Raw genomic sequence first — 14,298 nt, 5'->3', positions numbered from 1 at the left:
GCCTTAATTTAAATCTTTATTGGCATTAACAGCTGGATTCATTCAATGCACATCTTTACCCAGTTGTGCCATTTGTGAAGGAGAGGGGGATATGAGCACTGTTTCCATTCAGAAAATTTAGCAAAATAAAGAAATAAATTTTAAAAAAAAAATAAAATAATTAAACCCCAATTGTTTCTTGGACTGGTCTTGATATCATCTTGCTTTTGAATGCCAGTATATTGTCAACAATTTCCTATACAGGAGTTGTTCAGCATCTCTAGTGTCAGAGGAAAGAAAACAGGCAAAAATAAGTGGTTTTCACTTTGGACTCCTCTTCCTCAGGGCAAAAAAATTCATTGTTGAACAGCAGAAAAGGAATAGAGAAAAGAAAGAAATGAACTCTCCATGACAACCCTGAGTATCAACACGTAATGACTCATAAAACATGGTTTTTTGAGGCTATGTGCAAATAAGTAATTCACAATGGAAACTTAGAAGATTTATTTCATGGAAAGGAACCCGAAGTGATCATTAATTTTGCATTAATAAGCGTATCCGGAGAGTACATGGGGTGCAAAAGCATTCTCACATAGGTTGTCAGCCTATTGCACAGCAAGAGGTAGGAAGGAAGTCACAGTTTTTCCAGGCCTCAACTAAAGATCAGACTAGTTTTTCACTTAAAGTTATCAGATCAGCAGTGCTGTACCTGAAGGTCCGTCTCTTTAGCAACGGTGGAGGAAACATCTGGGATTTGTGCCAGCTCTGAGGAACCCAAGTCTCCATAGAAGGCAATAGAAATTGCAACGTTTGCTGCCCATAAGATTACCAGAACACCTGGGCAAGACCATGCACTTAGCGCGCTCCCAAAGAGTCAGCGTTATGACAACTTCCAGATACAGTCTGAAACTAGAAGGCTGCTACCTGTCCCATGATCTGACACCTGTGATCTAATACTGGAAGGACCATAGGCAGAAGTATGATATTTTTAATTCTGTGTTGATGCAGGACATTTGCAGACAGTCTAGACTATTTCCTGGTAACCTTTTGGGAAACAGGTTAGATGTTCTCTAACGTGTTTGCTCTTGGTACTTCTGCTGAGGTCTTTGAGCCCCATGTCGTTATTTCTGAATGGGCAAAAAGGAAGGCAGAGATGAACAGGCCTAACTTCTGTAAGGGAATGTCTTTAAAAGTTCACATTTTGAAAAAAAGCAACACATTTACAGTTAACTGTCTCAGTTCTGTGTAAAGCATTTTATAATCTGGGGGGGAGAGAGGGAAGGAGTGGGGAGTAGTTTAAAGAAAGAGATCCTGAAGAATACAACTGGTATTATTTGAAGATTATGACTTGAAAACTTCTAGCGTAACAGAAAGTTAATTGTTCTTCTAATCCAGAATTTGTGATGCCTTAACCTACAATTGTGGGTTTTCTTCAATGTGAATATCTCATAAATTTTTAAAGTAGGTATACAACAAGATCAAAAAAAGGTACATGTACCACATTTATTTATAGTACTATGATTTTTAATACTTGATTCCAACAGCTCTTTTTCCTAGCCTGAGCTCATGCCCCTCTGTCTCCTGTTGTATAGCTCTGTAAGTGGGATGGTAGAAAAACTGGCAGGAAGAACTTCAATTTCCATGTTAGAAGTAAACATTTGCTAGAACCCAAGGAAAAACACCAATAAAACAACACATGTATTTCACATTGGGCAGAAAACAAGCCAGAAGTAACTAGAAGAACAAAGTGTTAGAGGAGCAGTAGACCACCACATAGTGGTGCTGAAATTCTTGTATGTGCAGTGTAGTGAATAATGCTAAGTTTTGTCAAAAGAGAGAGTCTGCTTTTTATGTCACTAGTACATCCATTTTTGAACATTTGAAATTAATTAGTATGTGTGTACATTGTATTTTTATATAAATGTAGGTAAGTATCTCAAGCATTACAATTGCTTTAGTGAGATATGCACAAAGCTATCACCCTCAACTTGAGACTGAGATTTCAAAACAAATGCTGATTTAACTGCCTTTATAATATACTAATATCCTAGACAGCCACAAAATTTAGACAGCACTGGTAACACCAGTAATAATAGTCAGTGCATACTGGTCATCAATTTTCACTCATTAATTCTGTACTGGTATTTTGATGAGGAAAGAGACAAAAGTGGGATTTTTGCAGAAGTTCTGAAAACAAAGGTCTAAAATACTTTCTTCCACTTCTTGACGAATATCCCATTTTACTGTAATACTGAAAACATAGTATCTCAAAAATGAGGTACTTCCTAAAATGTACAAGTATGTACATTTAGTACATACTGAAAACATAGTATCTCAAAAATGAGGTACTTCCTAAAATGTACAAGTACGTACACAACAATGAAATAGTGAAAAGCCTTTCAGAAGCTTTTCGGAGAAGTTACTGCTCTTGACCTCTGAAGTGATGGACATTTCTTCTTTTTCTGTGTTATTGAACATGCCCTCAGAATATAACTGGTTTCTGCAAAACAACCTATTATTTCTGGATATATGTATCTTCCTTCTAGAGGATTCTCAGCTATCTGAAGAAAAAAAAAAATGCAGTGAAAAAAACCAAAAAACCACTGCTACACTTGAGTTCAGCTTGAACTACCAAATTGGTAATAGCTGCAGTGTCACTCTACTGTAGAAGCTTCCGGTAAGTAAATGCTACGTGACTTTGTTAAATATATACGGAAATGAAAGTATATCAGTCTCTAGAGACTGGAACAAGCACATGCTTTTGTTACAGTTTGTTTGCAGACACATAACAAAGTCAGATTTTTCTGCAACAAAGCTTTAAATCTGGGAATTCGATGTCTATTTACAAGTGGTTACTAGCCACAGCAATGCAATGTATTAGGTTAACAAAGATCATCCAAGAGCCTCCACTACTACATTAGTAATGCGTACCAAGCCCCTCATCCTTAAATGGCACTACAGTTAGTTTCTGCAGAGCTAGTAACTTCTCCCACAGCTTTTAAAATGTTAGTAATTAGAGTTTTCTCCTGTGCCACCCCATGATGGACTTCATAATGTAACATTATCCAGCAGCCTTCAAATTCTGGTGAATCTGGTGATCTAACAGCATCACCACAGCAGTAATGACTGCTACAGCTATTTTGAGATACAAGCAGCTGAAAGGAACAGGAAGAGACAGAAAGGTAAAAGGAAAGGTTATAGTGTTATATTGGGAGAAGGAGAGAGGAAGAGGAGAAGCAAGGCAGAGCAGAACAAAAGAAACTATACTCATGACACAGGCATGAAGTCTACATACAATATAAGAGAACCAGGTAGGAGAAAACAAATGAAAAATGAAAGAAAGGAGAAGTAAACACACTTGTAATGATACCACAACGGATAACTCACTGCATAAGAAGCTTTGCTGAACTATATCTAGATATCCAGAGGCAAAGATAGTGCAGGAGATATTGAGGAGGTAGATGGAGAGCAGAAGAGGCAGAAACAGAGGAACCATTGTATTTATAAGAGCACTTGTTGACAAAATAATTTTCTAGACTGGCTTATCTGAAGGTAAATAATGAAGTTTTGACACTAAATCATATTTTTCTTCTATAGCAACTCTTAACAATGAAAAATTTCAACAATCTTCCATGAGTTGTTTTCTCTGCAACAGATAAATCAAGTAATAACATCTGTGTACAGTCTAATCTGGGGATCTGAACTTGAAAACTAGCTGGGACTACAGAGATTGGTATCACAGTGTGGCTTTTCATTTACTCATTCAGTCACAGTCCATTAGAAGGCAGAAAACATTCAATAACAACAGCACTACAGTCTCTTGTGGCCTCTCAAGTTAGGAGCCTTATGCTAGAAGCATCTCAACACAACTTGAAAGTTAGGTAGGTAGACTTCCAGAAGTGCCAAGTACTCAGCAGTCTCCACTCAAAGCCTGCCTGATTTTTGAGAAGCAGGTGCTATTCAGCTACAGACTAGGCTTGCTGTTTTACAAATCAAACAATTCCTCTGGCACCCCTGCCTCCCAATAATTAATTACAATGCTTCTCCATGCCTCCACTCCCTCTTTTGCATAGAGAAATTAAAAGCAAATAACTGTAACCCATGCATTCCTCTTTAAGAGGGGGTATTTCATATTTCCACCTCACCATGGCAGAAGCATCTTCCCTAACAACAGTGGCACTAACTTGAAAAGACTACTCTTAAAAAAAAGGGGGCTAGGCTGGCATTAGCATTCACTAATTTTTTTTAATTCACTCGCATTAACTAAAAAGCAAACAAAAACCCTAGTTAAACTCCCCCACCAGTATTTTCCTGCCTGAGTCAATTCAAAAGCAGCATTCCTCTTCTGCCAGTCAATGGGATTTAAAGAAATAATGGCTCGAGGCCATTCTTCCAGTTCTTCAAACTCCTGCACCAGCCTGAGTCAGTGTGCAGTTCACCCTCTGAACATGATTCATACTTAAGGCTGGTTGACCCAACTTGACTAACAGAATAACCGTTGACAAATACTTGGAGTGAAGTCTAACAAAACAGCCTCAAAAGAATGGTTGGTCATGCATAATCCACCCAGAGAGAGGCATGGATCTGTTATGCAACAAGATTAATGGAAATACTGGCCTGCTTACCCTTCCTCCCCAACTTACCCTGTAATAGATAACATTATTCCTAGTAGGATTAGTAACCGGGAATCAAGAAAGACTAGAAAGATTAAAGGTTGATACACATTTCGATGCAGCAACAGAAGTTGTGCTTTTGAACTGCCTCAATCAAAAGAAGAAATCAGATTCTTGGAAAATGCTGCAGCTACTAGCTCATGCTTAAGGAGGTAGGAGCAGCAAGAAATTACTTTGCTCATTATATTTTTAAAAGAAAATGAAGTCACAGAATATGATTTGAAACTAGATCAGTCTCTCCTGGACACAGGCTAGCATCCAAACAGCTCAACCAAACTACAACAATTCTGGACATGAGTAAACATGCAGAGTGGGTGTCTGTGAAACTGCAGAAAGGAAGCAAGACATCTGTGAAATCTGCATGGCCAAAGCTGAATGTTAATAAGATTTTCAAGACAGTATTTTGAATCTATGTGCCAAAGTCCTGAATAAGTGCTTACAGGAACACAGCCCTCCTTCAAAAGACATAGCTTAAAATGCTTTTCCTATTAAGGGAGTACCCAGTAAGCTGTACATGATATTAAAAAACAAAGCTAGAAAACAAACCATTCTATGTCTTTCAGTGTGCTGTAGCAACTGTTGGTTCAAAAAACAACATCGGAGTGGAAGAGTATTTTCTGTGGCAGAGATGAACCTGAAAGTTAAGCTGGGCCATTAGCAAAAGTCTGTTCATTACTTTCTCTTTCCTTCTTGACACGAGATCATTTATGTAGGAGCAAGTATTATCCTTCTCCTTCTTTTGAAGAATACGGGCAGTTGCCATGGTTAGAAGCTCCACACGAAATTCAAGAACAAGATTTAGATATGGTAAGGGAAACAGATCGCCTCCACTTGCATTCACTTTTGCACCCAGCCTACTACAAAGATCAGATTTTTAGACTTCATATGAGCTCTTCTCTGCCTTCGAGCTACCTAACTTACTAGATTTTAGGTATCTCAAGCAATTTCATGCTGTAGAATAGGGTTCCTTAGTTGTTTGATACCTATAGCGATCTAATTCAACAATATAGGCTACCAGACAATGTGCATGCGCTTTCTGAATGGATAGGCTTTTGCACATTGGAGGGTAACTAAAACGTGGTGTACAGAAGACAGTAAGAACTAAACAATTTGTGACAAGCACTGTTAACACTCAGCCTGGGCTCTACCAGGAAACAGGATGCCAGCGTTCAAGTAGCCCCAGGACATTTGTCCTTGACATTCTCACTGCAGAGAGCACTTTGTCCTACACATAATGCAGCAGGTGGGCTTGGGGAATTTTCTGTGGAGATATGATTATCCATGGTGGTAAAAGCCAGAGTTACACTCTTAGGCTTCTTAGGCTTTGTGCCTTAATTACAAAATGGCAGATTTTTTTTTCCTGCCTAAAATCGCATATAAAAACAAAAATATGATTGCAAAGTACAGTGTGTGTTAGAGGGCAGGAAGCACATACAGGTTTTTCAAGATACCATATTTCACACTGTACATAAGCTTAGTCAATTTAAGGAAAAGATTACAGCATATGACTGTACTTCCAGAAAGAAAAAAAAAATCTTATAGAACAGAACTTCCAATCTGTTACAGATACTTTAAATACCATTGTGAAGTACATTCTATAGCTAGTTAGAAGGCTAAATATAAAACCTCAGAAATAAAATATCTCTCAAGGTGTATATACTTAATATTTCAAACTACAGGGTGTATATACTCAATATTTCAAACTACAGTAACTAAACATGATGCAGGTGTACCTCCTAGCATCATTTCTTTGTGGTCTTCATGCTTTTCTTCCCTTCCCCATTACACTGCAGGATGACTTACCCACAAAGGAGGACAAACCAGTTTAACTGTCTAATTTAGATATCAACCAATATTCCTGACACACTCTCCTATCCTACTTTTTGTTTACTATTCTCTTCATACAGAGAAGTGTAATGAAAGTTGGCTTCCATGACAGCAATTTTCTTATTGATGGTCTTTGATTCCTAGCTTTCTTCTGTTTTATGGTTTCCATTGGCACAAAGTTTCAGTGACTATTCCTTGTGTTCCACTTTACTGTGAAAAGCAACAGCAAAAGTTGCACTGTGGACTTCTGCGTTAATATCATTCAATTGGATCAGCTGTGTTCTACTTCAAAATACAAATAAAATGTTTCTGGGTAAAAAACCAAAACTGTTTTGAAGATCTATGTAAGAAGCTGAATCAGTTATACAATCCAGCTGCACCCCCAGTGATTTGACCCAAGTTTAACAAATGAAGGAAGGACAGTCAGATACAAAGACGCTGCAAGAGACAGCAGTAATGAAATGGAGTAACAGAAGAGCACAGTTTTGGGCCTATGTTGCTTCAGAGTTATTCCATGGGATTAATGCAATGACTAAAACTCCAAAGTTGCAGGTAGAGGTTAAGCTAAAGTGAAAACTAAAAGACCTTAATTAAACAAAATGTTAAAATCCAACGTCTTGTGTGATTTTTTTCCTTTGTCCTTAATGTGAACAGCACATACACATTTCAATTAAGTAAGTGAACGAAAGCTTCTCTTTTTGCCATTGCTCCAACTTCATCAATCAATTATTAAATTGGAAATTAAGAGTCATACAGAATTGATGAAAGTGTGGTGGATGAAGTCTAAACACTTCCTTATAAAAGGAAACTAAAATCCATGAAAATCTTACTCAGAAAAGACAGCCAATGAACCAAATCTGAAAACCATATACTACAAAAGCAAGGTAATAGAAAAGACATATTTCACATTTTGAAGGTATGCAGGCTTTTCTGTGGCAGTACCCAGACACAAACACAAGACACGAATAGTCTGCTAACATGTCAGGCTAGGACTTCTGGCTGCAAGAGTTCACTGCAGAAGTGTTGCTGAGGCTTTTAGTGCTAGATGTAAATGGAGAAAGGGTTTCCTGGACAAACTCAAGTCGTTCACTGGTATAAAAGCATTTATCTAAAATTCACTACCCCCAGAAGAGGGAAAAGAACTTTTTTTCCACTTTCTCCCCCACACCAGTACTCCAGACCTTTAGTGAACTAAGTGGTAAGTAGCAACACTAGAATGGAAAAGTTAAGGGAAATACTTTTTTTTTTTCTTTTTTTCAGATTGCTATGGGTTTGCTTTAAGGAGTTGGAAAGTATGTGTTTCAGAGTATCATGAGACCAGATGAGGAATATAGTAACTATGATGAAGAGCCACAAGCCTTAATGCATTCTCCTTCACATGACTGGAAGTACATCCACCCACCTTGTAGTCAAAGTCATGTGACATGAAACACTGGCTATGTGAATGAAGATGCAAGTCCAGCCACACAATTGCAGGGGGACAGGGGATGGAAAACATGCAGGGTTCTAGGTAAAGAGGCAGTAGGGGATGGCTTTGGTGCACTGTCCTGCATCACTGTCTAACACCCTGTCAGTTTGAACTGCAAAACGCTTAAATCAAGAAAAACATTAGCACTTCAAACATGTTTTTTTCAGGCTGGAACAGAACATACTGCAAGATGTTTATGGAGATTTTACGTTCACCAATTTCATGGGTGTCAGCAAGGCAAGTCAGGAAGGCTGTACTTCCTGACCTGTGATTGAAGTTTCCTGCAGACACTCCTGGAGCATGTACAGAAAGGGCAGGCAACAGGCTGGGAACACCCACTGCACTTCACTTGCTTCTGGCACAAGAATGATATACACGTTTTCATACTGTGGAGTTCTCCTTCTCCCTGCCTCCCTCTGCTCCAGGGGGAATCACCACTGACTGACACCAGTGCTTCAGGAGAAGTCTTGTCTCTTCCCCACTAGGTCTACCTGCAGCAGCTCTCATCCCCACCATGCCCTCCTCCTGCTGCTTTCAGTACCGCCCTTACTCTGCTGTGGTAGTAAATATGCCTCCTCTCTTCCTCTCAGTCATCTTCTTCAAACAGACATCACCATCTCTTACCTGCCCTTATCACCCCTACATCTGCTACCCAACTGCCTGCCTTCTCTTCTCACCCTTTTTGGTTGTGGGGTTTTACGGAGTTGGTAGTTTATTTATTTCAAAATTACCCAATTGGGCTACCATTTCTTTCCTCTCTCTCCTCCTTCCTGACACAGTCTCAAGGACAGAGATTCCCCATTCCCACACCCCATTCTCATTGTGCAATGAAGCCTTTTTTTGCACAGGGCGAGTATGTAACCGTGCGGGGATGCTCCTGAGGCACAGCAGCAGGCAGCGGGCCAGAGGAGGAACCCCAGGGCCAGCGGGGGAGGCTGCAGCTCCTGCTTCCACTTCAGGATGCCACTTCCAGTTTCAGATGCTAGTAATAAAACCACCTCATCATGTACTTCTCCAGGGTAAATTCATGTGCAGACTCTTCCTTCCCCAGGCTCTCCGGCAGAAAGATTTTTACAAGTAATAGTGAAATCAGAGCTGAAAAAAAACCCAGGTGTGTTCACAGAAAGGAGGTGCACAACATGAAGGATAAGCCTGAACATGTCTGGTATTGTCAGTGCTACTGAAAACACTTTGAGTGTGAGTTGTCAAAGGAAAATGGGGGAAGGGAATGAGAAAGAAGGAAGCAGAAAATGTAAGATTAGCCAATTGCCTGTATTTAAATGAAATTCAGCATACTTTGAGTATTTTTAGGTAAAGCATCATTTGACTGCTACTTGAATTACATACTTCATGAATGGTGCTCAAAGGTAAAATAGGTATTTGTTATGCAGTACCTGAGAAGTGAAATAGTGTTTCGCAGGCTTTGCTCTCAATGCGGAGAATTGTGCAATGTGTTCCACAAGTTACGCCTCTTTCTGAGGAAGCAGCTTGTGTAAGAGATTTTTATGCACATTTCCTAAAGTACTGTTACCTAACAGAATCCTCCACGGTTCATTTGGATTTTTAGATATTAAAATATAAAACAGTAAAGGAAAACACTAAAGTAGAATTTATAAGCTTCTAAAATCAAACTTGCTGTACAAAACTAAGCTCCTAAGAAACCAGTAGTAGTTTAGGGTTTAATTGTTCCATCAGCACTCATGTAATCCCCAGAAATTAACCCTACATAAATGCACTCCAATTGTATCACTTAAATAGGAATAGATCTATCCCAGAATTTTGCTGGGGGCAAATTCAGCTGATTAACAACACTGGCCATTCATCTACATTATTTAACACCACACCAAAGCACATGTACTTGATAGGAATTAGTAGTACAGTCAAGCTGGAATGGGGTCCTTCAAAGCTGAGCAAACCAGGATAAGCAGTAGCATATGATATTAAATTGCAAGTTAAATTATTAAAGCCATGAAAGTTATCATAAAGAACACCAAAGCAGTTTTGTCATCTTATTGAAGAATTAGGTATTGGAAATCTATTTAGAACCAAGGAATAGGAATGCGAAATTGACATAAAGTAATTAGCAAACCCATCAAGAATATACTTTGGTAAGAAAATTAGGGAAGGAAATCTAGATAAAGTATATGTGGCTGCACATACCATGAATACCAGAGTCTGCTGGGGCAAAAAGACAATTTAATGCTGTCACAAATAATTCATTAAATTAATTGAGGGTCACAAAGTACCTGGACCTCCTGTCAAAGTTAGTCTGAATTAGTTATGAATATTAATAAATCTGGTTTTATTATGAGCACAAAGGACATTTGTATATCATAATTCTGCTGGACTTCTTCAGGGGCTCATCACCAGGGAGGCACTTGGAAGTGCTGCTTAGAATTCATGAGAAGAGCCATGAAGCTAGATCCATTCTACTTAAGGTTAAAATCCAGATCATGCTTTGATGGTTTTGGTATCACAATAAATATTCATAGATCTGTCATATGTGCTTACCTCAACATTTAAAGTGAAAAGTAAACTCACAGTATTGGCATACCTGAATTTCACAACTTCAGTTACTCTAGTCCCTTCTTTAAGCAGCAAGTTATTCACTGAAGAGATCCCCAATTCTAGAGAGTGAGGAAGAAGGAAAAAAATGTCATAAGTAACTATCTATGACAGTTCCTAATGCAAATTATTTATAACAAAGAGCAAGGTAACTTCATATTAACAGGAAGAAAACAGCTACCAAGAGGTATAGTCGGGAGTTTCTCCAACTTCTCTCCTTTGCAGAGCACCACAGATGCCAGAGCTAATGCTGTATGTGAATGAATTCAAGGGTTAGAGGCTACCTTGTTCACTGCAGCGTTTAAACAAACCTTCACTGACTTGTGCGGTCTTAGGTGCTCTTTATTCTTATCCTAATATGTTTACACACTGTTAAAAATATGTAAAGTTATGTGTGTGTATATATATGTACTGCATAAAAGAAATAAACACAGAACATCAGTTCAAAAGTAGTAAGTACTTAGTTTTGGCTGCTCCCTTTGCTAGGGTCAAACAATATTAACAGGGTCTGGGGGAAAGGCCCTAAGCCAGGTGTATATTCCAACATTGGTGTATGCAAGATTTGTTAGATAATCCTTCTTAATGATGAGCCTTCAGATCACTGGCAATACCAGATAGTTCAGGAAATAACTGGTTTGTACTAAGTGCCCAATAAAAACGTGTAACTTGGCAGTTAAGTCTCGTGACGTGTGAGGTTTAGCAAACAACTCTGTTATTGAATTACTGTCCATGACATCTGCTACCAAGTTCAGCAGTTCTCAGTAAAAGGAAGGATGGATTACAAGTACTGCAGGCAATAACAGAAAGGAAACATATTCGTAAGAGCTGGCTCCAAGCAACAAGAATGACTGCTCTAGAATCTGCTGTTGAAGTAGCAGCAGATTATTTACCAGTGTTACACCTGTATTCAAAAAACAAAACAAACCCCAACAAACCAGAACACCCCTCCATTCAAAGAGCATCCACCTATAATGGCAAACTGTCATGACAGCATGCATATATCAGAAATGAGCTTCAAAACAGACAGAAGCTGTGAGGAAAGCTGAAAACTCCAAACAATCCAGTTAATGCTTCAAGTGTTCATGTAAAAATATGGTAAAAGTAGTAGTAAATTAAATTTTCTGCATCTCCTATGTTATGTAGGACAATGTTCCGTAGATTTAATTTAAAAAACAAAACAAAAAAACAACAAAACACAAAACCTCTCTCCTACATTTGAGCTCCCTGGTGTTTTGTCTTTCACACTCCATGGCAAGACGTTTGCTTGCAGACTTTCACCAGGGGCTTGTTTGTCATATTTCAGCCCTTCCTTGCTCACAAATTAGGGAACCAAGTCTTCTGTTTTTTCTCAGACTGACAAAAGCCAGATTTAAAAAGTAAAATCAAAGTTTTTTATCTTTACCTCTGTAGTTTTCACAAGAGACTGTCAGAAAACGTACAGGCTAGAAACAAACTGCTGAGGCAGATGAGAGCAGGTAAAAGACTATAAATGAGGAAAAATGGTAAATCAAGAGAAGAATGCTGGGGAGGAAGAGAAGGAAGAAGGATACTTGTCTGGACAGCGTTACGTGTCAGAGACAGAAAGCTTTGATCACCGTTTTTGTTAGGATAGAAATTCAGGTGGTCAAAAAAGGAAGACTTCACAACAGTGGATTACTAAGAGGAACAGTATTAGGAATTGGCTATAACTGCCTTTGTGAAAATAATGTTTGATGATTGCATAGCCCTGACAGTGACAGGAGACTCTGAGTCTCATTTCTTTCGCTGTCAGACTATATAAAAGGTGTAGAGTTACTGGATGAAGGGCTAGAGAACCGCAGGTCCCAAAGATGGGACGTAGTTGAAGCAAAGCAGGAGGCTATCAACATAGTGGCAGAGGCACACAGGGAAAACACATCAATATCATAATGCTTGGGCTCCACATAAACTATATTCAGAACACCTGTAAGTCGAGTTCTGATGATTTTTCTTTCCCCTGGTAAAATAACTATATCACAATAAGCTGTTGCTCATACAAAACAGCTGAGCAACACATGACACTGCACTGCTTGCCTCACAAATTCAGAAAGAAAGCAAATAAAATCCTTAATGCCAGCAAGGCAAACATACATTTTTAGAGTAGATGTCAATTTTGTAACTGAATTGTCACTGCAAGTTGGCTACCTTCTAGTTAAAGACTCTGTGGACAATATCTGATATACAGATAGGAGAACCAACTAATTTAACTGTAGGTAAACACGAACCTCACTCACACACAATGCAAGTGAAACCAAAGTCGAGAAAGATTTGTATTAGTAAATTTTACTGAGAGAAAACTTAGACCATTCTGCATTATGAGATGTTAGCACAGAGTACACATAACATCCTAAAAACATGTAAAGATTGCAATTCTGTATAAGACATTTCAATATGCAACAGTATTTTTACAAATGAGCTAATGGTAGATATAAGAGTATCTTCATTTCCGACTTCTAACACAAATGTCTTCCTCCAGAAAAACAGACGAAGTAGAAGGTAAATGAATTACACTTTCCTAAACTGAAGCATTAGAAATCAAGTGCCATGCTGTAAGAGCTGCAAGACAGAACGATGAAAGCCATCCTTGTACAATCCCATTTTAAAAAGTCAGTCACAAATGAGATCTGGAGTAGTAGGTGTAAGTCATTGTGACACAGCTATTTAGAGTCCCAGATGAATGAAGTCTGTACATTAAACCCACATCCTAACGGACAATTTAATTCACAAAAACGCTTCTATAAATGGTAGACTTCTAGCCTGAAAGGCTACTAAATGAACTGCATAGAGTATGAGCCAGCAGGGTGGAAAGAACAGTTGTTTGCAGGTACTGCCAAGGCACACTACTAATCAAGCTGTAACCACTTTCTATGAAGTCTCAACAGCTTATTGCAGACTTGCCCACATCACTCATTAAGAACACCATTTATAAATAGCAATTGTCTAAGTGTTAGCATTTGCATGACAATTTGAAGTTTTGTACTTGTCTGAAGCCATGTTTTGCATTCAGTGTACTTCCTGTACTTCTAAATAATAATTAAATTACTGATTTAACCAGTTACAAGAAATCGCTAATGTTACAATATTAGCAGGCAATTTCGTCATTATCTAACATTATCTGCTGATTATTTCTTATTTTACTTAGTCCATCACAGCTTAAAAGTCATATTAGCCTTTTTCAGAAGTTCAGTGTAACACCTGTCTATGAAAACAAAGATAACAAAGTACGAATCAGTATGTTAAGTGGCATACGGATTAGCTTAGAAAGGTGAAACATATCTATTAGTACAGTGCTGCTTCTGAAGAGATACACATTCTTTTAGAAAACGCCACAGAAGTCTATTTTGATGGGGCAGCTACAAAAGTGTCACAAGCATTAACAGACTTGAGAAAAGCAATGCTGTTATTACCAAGTGTATCAAATTCAGAGAGAAAATCATTAGTGCAGACCCGTAACATTTTCTAAGTTGTTTTCTAATTACACAGAACAGGTTAAAAATTGATAAAGGTCTGGAAGACCCTATATATGTAAAGTGTAAGCTTTAAAAATGCATTTGTGTCTTAAGGAAAAGTATTTTCTAAGCTAAAGAGCCCATGAGTTTACAACAGATGAAGAGTTAAATAGTCTGTGAACATTCAGTCCTTTCCATTGGGAAAAAAAAAAATCCAGACATTGAATTTCAGCAGTTTTGTCAGTTTATCCATAAGAAAATGATACTGTAAACTTTTTTGGGGGTTTCATTAGAACATCTGACTTTTTTTATCCTTTTG

The 14,298-nt window shown here is 38.3% G+C and overlaps 1 protein-coding gene across 7 annotated transcripts in view; it reads right to left on the bottom strand.

The window, feature by feature from the left end:
* Window positions 1-14,298, bottom strand: part of CDC42SE2 (CDC42 small effector 2) — an 84,693-nt gene that overhangs the window by 58,894 nt on the left and 11,501 nt on the right. For 4 of the 7 annotated variants that reach the window (XM_075740201.1, XM_075740202.1, XM_075740205.1 and 1 more), the window contains exon 3: window positions 10,502-10,574. The exons of the other annotated variants lie outside the window; for them this stretch is intronic. The gene's annotated coding sequence lies outside the window, so the exon portion shown is untranslated. The remainder of the gene's footprint in view (window positions 1-10,501; window positions 10,575-14,298) is intronic. 7 annotated transcript variants of the gene reach the window in all.

The sequence above is a fragment of the Balearica regulorum genome, chromosome Z (assembly GCF_011004875.1).
Source record: "Balearica regulorum gibbericeps isolate bBalReg1 chromosome Z, bBalReg1.pri, whole genome shotgun sequence".
Lineage (NCBI taxonomy): Eukaryota > Metazoa > Chordata > Aves > Gruiformes > Gruidae > Balearica > Balearica regulorum.
Note: the sequence above shows the minus strand (reverse complement) of the source record. Positions and strands in the feature narration are given on the sequence as shown.